This window comes from Biomphalaria glabrata, chromosome 1, assembly GCF_947242115.1.
Source record: "Biomphalaria glabrata chromosome 1, xgBioGlab47.1, whole genome shotgun sequence".
NCBI lineage: Eukaryota > Metazoa > Mollusca > Gastropoda > Planorbidae > Biomphalaria > Biomphalaria glabrata.
This window is the reverse complement of record NC_074711.1, coordinates 15,655,522-15,667,638: the sequence shown is the minus strand read 5'-3', so window position 1 is coordinate 15,667,638 and position 12,117 is coordinate 15,655,522. Positions and strand designations below refer to the sequence as shown.

General features: G+C 35.0%; 1 protein-coding gene across 3 annotated transcripts in view; it reads left to right on the top strand.

The window, feature by feature from the left end:
- The window catches only part of LOC106073401 (adipokinetic hormone/corazonin-related peptide receptor variant I-like), a 224,905-nt gene that overhangs the window by 163,927 nt on the left and 48,861 nt on the right, over window positions 1-12,117 (top strand). The window lies entirely within an intron of this gene.

The following is a 12,117-nucleotide window of genomic DNA, read 5'->3' as shown; positions in this document are numbered from 1 at the left end:
AGATGATTGTTAATGTCATTTCTAAATATACCAATCAGTCATTCCTTAGCTTGCGACTTGAATATGTTATTGATTCATCAATGATAATGTGAATCTTTCTAAGGATTCATTTTCAAATAATGGATTTTTCCCCCTAAGGATTGGCATGATTTCAACACTAATGTACTAAGTGATTAGTTTGGTTTTTAAATAAAGTCCAATAAAAATGGTGAAATGATAAAAGACTTCATCACTTCTGTCATCTGACGTCTGATCGACTTTTTTGTTTTGAGTGAGTGTGTCTGTAGCTACTGTAAACGCTGCCATATAATAATTCTCTTAACTAAACAAAACATTTTTAAATGTGTGAGCATCTATTTGGCAGTTTCTGTGTGTGAATAACCTCTATTGGTTTTAAGCCGTCTGTCTATCGTCCGTCTCTTGTCTTGGACGCTTGGATCTCAACAAAGAAAAGGCGATATTAAAAAATTTGATTTAACAGATGGGCTTGAAATTGTGACGCTCTCCCCCCCCCCCTCATAAACTAACGCATAAATAATTATTGTTCACCCTGTCGCTTTCTTTTTTTCATCTCTCTCTTTAGTTCATCTCTATCTCTTTAGTTCATCTCTATCTCTTTAGTTCATATCTCTCTCTTTAGTTCATCTCTCTCTTTAGTTCATCTCTATCTCTTTAGTTCATCTCTATCTCTTTATTTCATCTCTCTCTCTTTAGTTCATCTCTCTCTCTTTAGTTCATCTCTCTCTCTTTAGTTCATCTCTATCTCTTTAGTACATCTCTATCTCTTTAGTTCATCTCTATCTCTTTAGTTCATCTCTATCTCTTTAGTTCATCTCTCTCTCTTTAGTTCATCTCTATCTCTTTAGTTCATCTCTATCTCTTTAGTTCATCTCTATCTCTTTAGTTCATCTCTATCTCTTTAGTTCACCTCTTTCTCTTTAGTCCATCTCTATCTTTTTAGTTCATCTCTCTCTCTTTAGTTCATCTCTATCTCTTTAGTTCATCTCTCTCTTTAGTTCACCTCTATCTCTTTAGTTCATCTCTATCTCTTTAGTTCACCTCTATCTCTTTAGTTCACCTCTATCTCTTTAGTTCATCTCTCTCTCTTTAGTTCATCTCTATCTCTTTAGTTCATCTATATGTCTTTTTTTTCATCCCTAACCCTAACCCTAACCCAATCTATGCAGTAACACCTCGAATTTTCTGCCAACCAAATTATACTGCATGATTGGTCTTTGTTATTATGTTTTTAATTGACTTGCATGATGTTAATTATTACACAGAACATTAACGCAAACATCGGTAGAACCTTCGCTTGTGTTGTGGGTGTGCCTGCAGATGAAATTATCACTTCTCTTAATTACAACCTAGGACTTATTCTGCTGGGCAATTAGACGGTTGGATTATATTTAAACTAGTTAAAATAGTTCTCAAGAAATAAGTATGTGATAATGTGTTCTCGTGTTACTACCAGAATGTGAACTGCATTTCATAAGTTCGTGATTTTCTTTATTGATTTTCTTTAGTGATTACATTTAGTGATACAGGGAAAGTATTTTTAATGTTATTTTTAATATGCCAATCTAGTGTGAAACAGATAGCATTATGATTTCACAGAAAGACATTCTTATTTTTTTAGTTCATATTATCATTGTTATTTTTATTATCACTATTGTTATTATTGTTTAAATGGACAACTTTTCATTCTCTGGTATTGTAGTCCCCTTAACACAGCTCATGTTAATCGAACTTGATACCCTCAGTTAGGTACCCAATCAGTTAATGCCGTTCATCCACACATCTCTAATTGATTTGACTCAATGAATATACATTGGATAGATGTAGGACTTATAGAAGACGCAGTATGTCTAGACATTGGATAGATGTAGGACTTGTAGAAGACGCAGTATGTCTAGACATTGGATAGATGTAGGACTTGTAGAAGACGCAGTATGTCTAGACATTGGATAGATGTAGGACTTGTAGAAGACGCAGTATGTCTAGACATTGGATAGATGTAGGACTTGTAGAAGACGCAGTATGTCTAGACATTGGATAGATGTAGGACTTGTAGAAGACGCAGTATGTCTAGACATTGGATAGATGTAGGACTTGTAGAAGACGCAGTATGTCTAGACATTGGATAGATGTAGGACTTGTAGAAGACGCAGTATGTCTAGACATTGGATAGATGTAGGACTTGTAGAAGACGCAGTATGTCTAGACATTGGATAGATGTAGGACTTGTAGAAGACGCAGTATGTCTAGACATTGGATAGATGTAGGACTTGTAGAAGACGCAGTATGTCTAGACATTGGATAGATGTAGGACTTGTAGAAGACGCAGTATGTCTAGACATTGGATAGATGTAGGACTTGTAGAAGACGCAGTATGTCTAGACATTGGATAGATGTAGGACTTGTAGAAGACGCAGTATGTCTAGACATTGGATAGATGTAGGACTTGTAGAAGACGCAGTATGTCTAGACATTGGATAGATGTAGGACTTGTAGAAGACGCAGTATGTCTAGACATTGGATAGATGTAGGACTTGTAGAAGACGCAGTATGTCTAGACATTGGATAGATGTAGGACTTGAAGAAGACGCAGTATGTCTAGTTTTCAGAGAGAAACAATTAGATGTGGACGCAGTTGAATCACGTGATTTGGGTTGTCTTTCATGTATGTTGTGAAAGACAAAGAAGAAAAAAAGGATGTAGGTGTAGAACTGGAACCACGAATGTGTTGGTCACCCCTAAGATTTCAACTTGTTGCCAACTCTGCAACGGTAGACATTTCTATCTTTTAAGAATATCAGATTCGGAAAGGGAAATAATCATTTGTTTTATCGCTAGCCCTGAATAAGACAGAATATAATTTCACTGCCTTAGCTCGGGGATACAATTTAATAATCGCACATCCGAACTCCATCACACAAACACACAAACACACACACACATACAGATTCTTGCGGATGGTTGGTAGGGAAAAAAAAACTCTTCCTTGTCTGAAAAATAAAATAATTAAACGTCAAGTGACGTCAGCGTTGATCAGTTTGAATGGAAGTTCAAGGGCGGGTGAAAAGAATTAATTAATAGCTAAAAAATAAATACATAAATCGTTTCTATTCTTGCGCACGTGACCCAACAGAAATATGTAAATGTATTTCAATGACTAATCAGTTTAGAAACGGTCATTTATTGAGGACTGTCTGTTGTTGGAGCTCGTCTTTTTCGACCGATCTAATTATTTTTACAAAGCTTAGATCAACTCACTTTGTCTGTCTGCTACAAAGCTTAGATCAACTCACACTGTCTGTCTGGTACAAAACTTAGATCAACTCACACTGTCTGTCTGGTACAGAGCTTAGATCAACTCACTCTGTCTGTCTGCTACAAAGCTTAGATCAACTCACTCTGTATGTCTGGTACAGAGCTTAGATCAACTCACTTTGTCTGTCTGCTACAAAGCTTAGATCAACTCACTTTGTCTGTCTGGTACAAAACGTAGATCAACTCACTTTGTCTGTCTGATAACCAAGCTTAGATCAACTCACTTTGTCTGTCTGATAACCAAGCTTAGATCAACTCACTTTGTCTGTCTGATAACCAAACTTAGATCAACTCACTTTATCTGTCTGGTACAAAACGTAGATCAACTCACTTTATCTGTCTGCTACAAAACTTAGATCAACTTACTTTGTCTGTCTGGTACAAAACTTAGATCAACTCACTTTGTTTGTCTGGTACAAAACGTAGATCAACTCACTTTGTTTGTCTGGTACAAAACTTAGATCAACTTACTTTGTCTGTCTGGTACAAAGCTTAGATCAACTCACTTTATCTGTCTGGTACAAAACGTAGATCAACTCACTTTATATGTCTGGTAAAAAGCTTAGATCAACTCACTTTATCTGTCTGGTACAAAACTTAGATCAACTCACTTTATCTGTCTGGTACAAAACGTAGATCAACTCACTTTGTCTGTCTGGTACAAAGCTTAGATCAACTCACTTTGTCTGTCTGGTACAAAACGTAGATAAACTCACTTTGTCTGTCTGGTAAAAAACTTAGATCAACTCACTTTGTCTGTCTGGTACAAAACGTAGATCAACTCACTTTATCTGTCTGGTACAAAACGTAGATCAACTCACTTTATCTGTCTGGTACAAAACGTAGATCAACTCACTTTATCTGTCTGGTACAAAACTTAGATCAACTCACTTTGTCTGTCTGGTACAAAACTTAGATCAACTCACTTTGTCTGTCTGGTACAAAACGTAGATCAACTCACTTTGTCTGTCTGGTACAAAACTTAGATCAACTCACTTTGTCTGTCTTGTACAAAACTTAGATCAACTCACTTTGTCTGTCTGGTACAAAACTTAGATCAACTCACTTTGTCTGTCTGGTACAAAACTTAGATCAACTCACTTTGTCTGTTAAAAGTTTTTACACGTTTTTCCCCCACACCCACTTTCTGATCAAGCTGATAAAGTTTGCAAAGTTATTACTTTCAATAATAAAAAAAAAAAATTAGTTAATTAACTATTGGTTATTAATATTTTGTTTGGTATCGAATAAGGGAAAGATGTGGTGGTATAAGTAGAATTAGTCCCCTTTATACTTCGAAGTGAGTAATTGGTCGTCACTTTAAAGTTTGAAATAAGCATTTCCTTGGCACAGTGGATAATATGTCAGCTTGTGAAGGCTGGTGAGGCATTAGCTTTCGAGTTCAAATTCGGGTATTTTAAATTATAAAAAAAAAATAATTTAAAAAGCGATCACGGTAACATTCACTATATATATCCGTTATTTCTCCCTCCCACCCCTCCAATCTCTTTTCCTATCTGGTCAGAGCGTACGTTTTGAGAAAGCTAAAAGCATGAAATAGCGCTAAACAAATACAATTGGTAAAAATATTTTTAATCGCAGATTTATTTTATTCTTAGCCTAGGTCTATTACAAATTTATGTGCATGAATGATCCAACTAATTGAAACAATTACATTAGATATTATTAAATATAAGTTTGTTTCTTTTAAGTATTTTTTTTTCTTATTTAGGACTAGCCTGACATTACCCGCGGCCTGCGGGTCTAAGTTTGTGTTTACTAATCTAGTGGATTGGATTTAGATGTATGTTAAGCTTAGCTAATGATCCTTTCAAGTTTTTTCTCTTTCGCTACGACAATAAAATTAGGTTTGCGAAAATGGGTTTACCCGAAGCCGATACATTCATATCTATTAAAAACGAAAAGAGCGATAGCTTTGTTAAATGATTGGGATTATAAAGTGAACAATTAAACGAAATATTTTTTTGTATGCGATTCATGAATGAATGTAGATCTAGGCCTATCTCAACCCGGCTTCGCAGCTTCGTAAACGAATGCAGTCTATTAAAAATGCTTTAGAAAACCAAATTTGAATGTTTATTTGATCAAAATATGAAATGAATGGACTATAATTAGTATGTTCATGTGTTAAAGTATAAAACTATCTGTGCGAAGAGAAGTTTTATCATCTTAGAGTTGAATTAGAGTTTTAGATCTAGGGATGGGATTATAAAGTAAACAATTAAACGAATTAATTTTTAGAAAGCGATTCATTACTGTATTGTCTAATGAAAAAATGTCGTCAGGAAATCTGTAGTCACAGATATAACGAATTAATTAATGCGAAAAATGCTTTTGAAACACAAAATTGAAGGTTAATTTTATTATATAATGAAATCAATGGATCTTCTTTTGTATTTTCATGTGTCAAAGTAAAAAACTATCTGCGCAAAATGTATTTTTTAAAATTAGATCTAGGTCTAAATCCTTTCGATCTTTTCTCATGTCAACATTGTAGACATGGCCTAGATCCATAAAATACTATAGCTTTAATAGAGTCGGACAACTTTATTTTTTTTTAGGGTCTTAAGTTTGTTTTAGGGCTACGATACATACACTAAGGTCTAAGTTGGTACCCAAGAAACATTCCTGCCTAGTTTCATCAAGAATGGTCAAGCGGTTTTGATGTCTATAAGTAACATACATACACCTCACATTCTACTTTATAGTATAGATTGCAGTGACTGCCTTTCCTCTATATTTAGTTTTGTTTAATGCTACAAAAAGGACTACAAGCACTTTGCTTTTTTTTCTTTATAAATTTCAAAAGAAGATCTTCTGTACAAACTCTTAGACATTGTATATATATATATATATATATATATATATATATATATATATATATATATATATATATATATATATATATATATATATATATATATATATATATATATATATATATATACATGCGTGTGATTTATATTGATTTTTGTTGTATAATTTGAAAGTTGATGTTTTAGTTTCAGACGCCCTTTAAAAAAATGTTTAGAAGAAAGAAAAGAAAGTTCTAAATCTTGTATTATATCTTGTTTTCTTCACTGGCTTTCACATTTGGTTGACAAAGTCACTTTGGAAAGCCGTTGATGCATAAGGAAATCCTTGAAGAGCTAAGGGCTTGATGCTGATCCAACAATCTCACACTGGGATGAGCATCCAATGATCTTGTTAGAAGAAGCTTCCACAACTCAGTTTGTGACGTAGGCTGAAGAATTGTGCGAAAGGTGATAGCTAATTAATATCCGGTTATTTAGGCACCCACTTTTGATGTCATTAAAGGATGACTCATGTTTCTTTTTGACTTGAAAGTCCTCAAGTTCTCCGAGGGCGATATATTACATCTCAGTATCGACCCAGTCGATTCTTTAACTTCAAAATTGGCTTATAACGATTTCGATTTTATGGAGTGTCAATTTTAGCTATTTTTTCTATAGTATCATTCTAATATTAAGTCTAATCTAGCCTAAAAAGCAAGTTTAATCGATTAGTGTCAAATTATTCCAAACAAAAAAAAAGTATGACTTTCCACCTTTCCCTCAAAAACTTTTTTTTCTTTTATTGTGACATTTCTCAAGTCTGTAATATTACAATCAACAATTTAACACAAATAGAAGTTTTTCCAAGGGGCTTTTGATAGTTTAATACTTAACAACTGAAAAGATCATCTTATTATATATTATACACCATAACGATCCATTGTACAATGTTGGAAATAAAATTTTAAAAATTTGAATAAAACATTTCAACAATAATGAATTGCCAAGACTATCGCGAGATGTAGGTTTACAAAACAATTTTGCTTGATCTAACTAATAACAGAGTTTTACTCACCCCAATACAAGAGTGACTACGTATATGCACACAGATTTGAACATTGATTTGAATGACCAATTAACTTACTGATGGATCTCAAATCTACTTTTCTTTGTACACCTTTTCTCTACTCATTTATTTCTCTTGCCTTTGGCTCAATTAGAATTAGAACTAAAACGTTCATTGACCTAGTGTTAAAAAAAAAGATATCAATTAAAACATCTAGAACGTTATATATGCCAGGCTTTGGTCGATACGAACATTCTTTGATGAAATAATGATGCCTTTTGTTTTCCATGACCGATATTTATCATTTGAAACTTGACAACGCGTTTAATTATTCATTTTAATATTAATAGTACTCTCATTGGATAAAAATATTTTTTTTTTACCTTATTTTTAGCTATAGTTGAATGTCAATGGTTGTTCCTCCATCAGACAGTTACCTATATCATGTAAGTTATTAGGTAAATTTCTGGTATCTCCCTAATTTATCACACAAATTATAACCTCACATGGAACTCGGCAGCCGACAAAAACAGTAGCCCTTTTAAGCAGCGGTTTGGCAGCCATTTTAAGGAATTCTTTACAGACCTTTTAAGCAGTGTTTTGGCAGCCATTTTAAGGAATTCTTTACAGCCCTTTTAAGGAATTCTTTACAGACCTTTTAAGCAGCGGTTTGGCAGCCATTTTAAGGAATTCTTTACAGCCCTTTTAAGGAATTCTTTACAGACCTTTTAAGCAGCGTCTTGGCAGTCATTTTAAGGAATTCTTTACAGCCCTTTTAAGCAGCGTCTTGGCAGTCATTTTAAGGAATTCTTTACAGCCTTTTTAAAGAATTCTTTACAGACCTTTTAAGCAGCGGTTTGGCAGCCATTTTAAGGAATTCTTTACAGACCTTTTAAGCAGTGTTTTGGCAGCCATTTTAAGGAATTCTTTACAGCCCTTTTAAGCAGTGTTTTGGCAGCCATTTTAAGGAATTCTTTACATACCTTTTAAGCAGTGTTTTGGCAGCCATTTTAAGGAATTCTTTACAGACCTTTTAAGCAGTGTTTTGGCAGCCATTTTAAGGAATTCTTTACAGACCTTTTAAGCTGGAATGAGAATTGGGTTAAAAAGTCTCTCTTTAAACAGCATTCTCTTGGGTAAAAAATCCTGAATGCTTATCAGATTCATGAACTGACACGAAATAGGTTTCATTATTATCATACAGTCTGTCACAGATAAATGTCTGTATGTGTGTATAATCTATTTTTACAAATGCGCGAATGACCGGAAGTGTATTAGTTGTCCAAGAGAAGAGGAGACCAGCTTGTGATATGCGCCATGAAGTTTCTGTGTTTTGATCGAGTTGTTAAGTGTTTGATGTAATTACAGCTGAACCCAGGGACACCTAGACGTAGAGAACTATATAGATATAGTAGAAAGCTGTAACACGGTGGGACATGCCGGTTGTTGGAAGTCACAAACGCTAGGTGTGGAGCAGATGGCTGGACTGAAACTGTACATTAAATGACGTACGCGGCTCAATAAAAGCAAACATTTTAGGGGCTAGGTTTAAGTTTAAACTTAACTATCCAGACATCTAGCAAGAGCTTTTAGATAAACGCAACACTAAACGAAAACATGATCACATCTCTATGGATGTGTAGACCACTGAAAAGATCTTGGGACCCAGTAGACTCTGTGGCTAGCGGTGTATTAGGTCAGTGGCTCGATACAAATGTGCACATCGAAAAGCTACTCAAACAAATGCAACACTGTTATAACACTTATCGTCTCAGTCCAACTTGCTACCAAAACAAAGGTAGCCACTTTCTTGCCAAAAGATAGCCGTGTAGCCAGATCTCAGATTCTTGAAGGAATCATGTTTCAGCGAATAAGGCGGGGAAAAATTTCAGACATATGCAGACACTAACAACGCAAAACGTTCCTGACTAAAAAACAACAACTGACCACTGGTCAAGTATTGGGCCTAGACTTCTTGCCATCTTAGTTTTTGTTTACATTTGGTTTCTTCTGTTCAGAGAGCCCCTGGTGTATCTCCATCTAACCCAGAGACTTCATCAGCTGTTGTACGTGCTCTAGTTTGAACTATACATTTGAAATGTAACGAATTCGTTAAAACACACACACACACACAATCATGTGAGAGTCCTTGCTTTTTTTTGTAATTGTACACTGAAATGTATTGTGTTGCCGGGAGTTCAAGGGACATAATCACGAGTTTAAGTTCCCCCTAAGGGCCGTAACTCACTTTGACATTTTACTTTCAAATAATTGGTTTTAAATTGACAAACTAAAAGCTTAGGAACGCTAGCACCTGACTTCCTCTGGGATAAAAACATGCGGAATACGTCTGGGAGAGTTAATAACTGAATACAGTGGCGTCACTCAAGTTTATTCCATTTGGTCACACGAGAAAAAGGAGTAATATTTAAATATCACAATTATGTTGAATGTGCGATTAGACTTTGTAACCATAGCTCTGGAGCTCGAATACTCATGTGTTGAATATGGTTTTCATTCATGTTTTAATCCTAACGAGTGCTATAATATAATGTTGGCGGTTTAAAACTTCTCTGCCGTTCTCTCACAATAAAGCATTAGCTGTTTTCAAATAGCGCCTTAAACGTTGCTGTGTCTTAGCTCTTATCTTAGCTTATACATTTCAGACGTTCCATCATATCGTAGTCAAGTAAAGATGTTACACCCAAGTTCATTTCTCTTATTTTATACAATCACAACATTATAAGAAAGCTTTTGAAAATCTAGCTTTTAGATGAACTAGCTGTCACTTCAATGCTAGGGTTGGCTTAACATTCGGCTGTTTGATGTTACGCTTGGCTATGAATGATATATTCGCTGCCTGATGCTGGACTTGACTGTTCTATGTTATTATTAAAGAAACATTTTTTTATGAACTAGAGCAAGAAAACAAAACATTTGGAGCATTTTGTTTTTTACTTTGTTGACATCTGGGATTTACTACAGCGTTCAATGACTTTTAATTGAAGCCTTGCCCTAGACTTTTTTTAAACAACTTAGAGTCTTGAGAATACTTTAGTGAAGTCATCTAGACAAAGTCTTGAGAATACTTTAGTGAAGTCATCTAGACAAAGTCTTGAGAATACTTTAGTGAAGTCATCTAGACAAAGTCTTGAGAATACTTTAGTGAAGTCATCTAGACAAAGTCTTGAGAATACTTTAGTGAAGTCATCTAGACCAAGTCTTGAGAATACTTTAGTGAAGTCATCTAGACAAAGTCAGTCTTGAGAATACTTTAGTGAAGTCATCTAGACAAAGTCATGAGAATACTTTAGTGAAGTCATCTAAATGTTGTTGTTGTTTTTTTTTTCTATCTGAGAGGCAAATGTCATTCAAATTAAAATGTTAGGACCGGATACACTTCCAGTCGCTCGTGTAAATGTCACCTTATGAAAGTCTCGTAAGCGTCTGGCCAATGTGAGAACTAACAACGCTCGCTTCTGTCATATGCCTCCAATTCTTGGACTGAACTATTTCCACCCCATTAAACAGTTGGATTCTTTTCGCCAACGCTAAAGAAAAAGTACAATATGAGGTCATTGACTCTACGATGAAGAAATTCTGAAACTAAAGACTTTGAATCTTTTCTGTTCATATGATAAATAAACGACGCTTTGGGCCTACTAAATATTGAAGAATTTCTGAATTTTTTTTTATAGCTCTCTCATTTACAATAGACGTAGTCAAATTCGTTTCCCTTTTCAGACAAATATTCTACTAAGAATGGTCTTATGTATGTATTAAAGACACGTTTTATACCTCGTTTACAAAAGAAGAGACGTCAGTGGGTTAAAACAACAACAAATTCTACAAAATGTGCTAACTAGATGAAATATTGAGCATAAATAGGGGACAGGGTGAGCATCCTATAATTGAATGTCTATTTTTATGTTGAGTTTATTATGGTAACTGTAACACACAGTAAACAAAAAAAAAAACCGTATGCAATATTTGATAATGTGTTCTGTTTATTTGTGCGAGTGTTATAGAGACGAAATTAATGAACCAAAAATATTTCTTCTTGATCTGTAATGTATGATATGTTCAATTGAGTCTGGCCAAAGGTGTGGTCAACCCGATTGGTTTCAACTTCTGACATGCTTTCATCAGACTTCCAGAGAAAGTTTCGGTCTGTTGCGTGATCCTGGTATAGAGTCGTGATTTGTTTCTCTTTAGATTTTCCGTTTTACCCGGGAGGTGTCGCAGGAAATATTGACAGGCGTTTCAACGCTCGACTGGAGGCCCAATAAGATGTTAAACTATATCTCACTACCCCTCTTCCCTCTCTCTCTCTCTCTCCCTCAGACTGGTTGATTGTTTTGCCTTTGTTGGCCTTCGACTGATGACTAGTTGTTTTTTTTTCTGTGTTTGTCCGAACATTTCCTGATGTCTCTTGCTCCCGGCAATTGTATTACCTTTAGCATTGTTCTTCATGTTCTCTCATTTGGTTTCCAACGCTGATACATCTAGACAAATTGATACAAATGATAGAAATGCGATCGATCGTGATGCTTGAAGCTACCACTCTTCTCTCTCTCTCTCTCTCTCTCTCCCTCAGACATAACTCCTCATTAATCTTTAGACACGAAGAAAGGCCTTATTATTATTATTATTATGTTAGTATGTATGTGTGTGCTTGTACGCCCCTAGGTATGTGTATTAATGCCTTCGTGTGTCTCCTAAGTGCCTCTGTGTATTGATGTATTCAATTTCTCGTAACTGGTTTCCAAAAAAATTCCAATCGTTGACCCCATGTTATTTCATCATTGACCCCATGTTATTTCATCATTGACCCCATGTTATTTCATTATTGACCCCATGTTATTTATTCCTTGACCCAATGTTAATTCATCTTTAACCCCA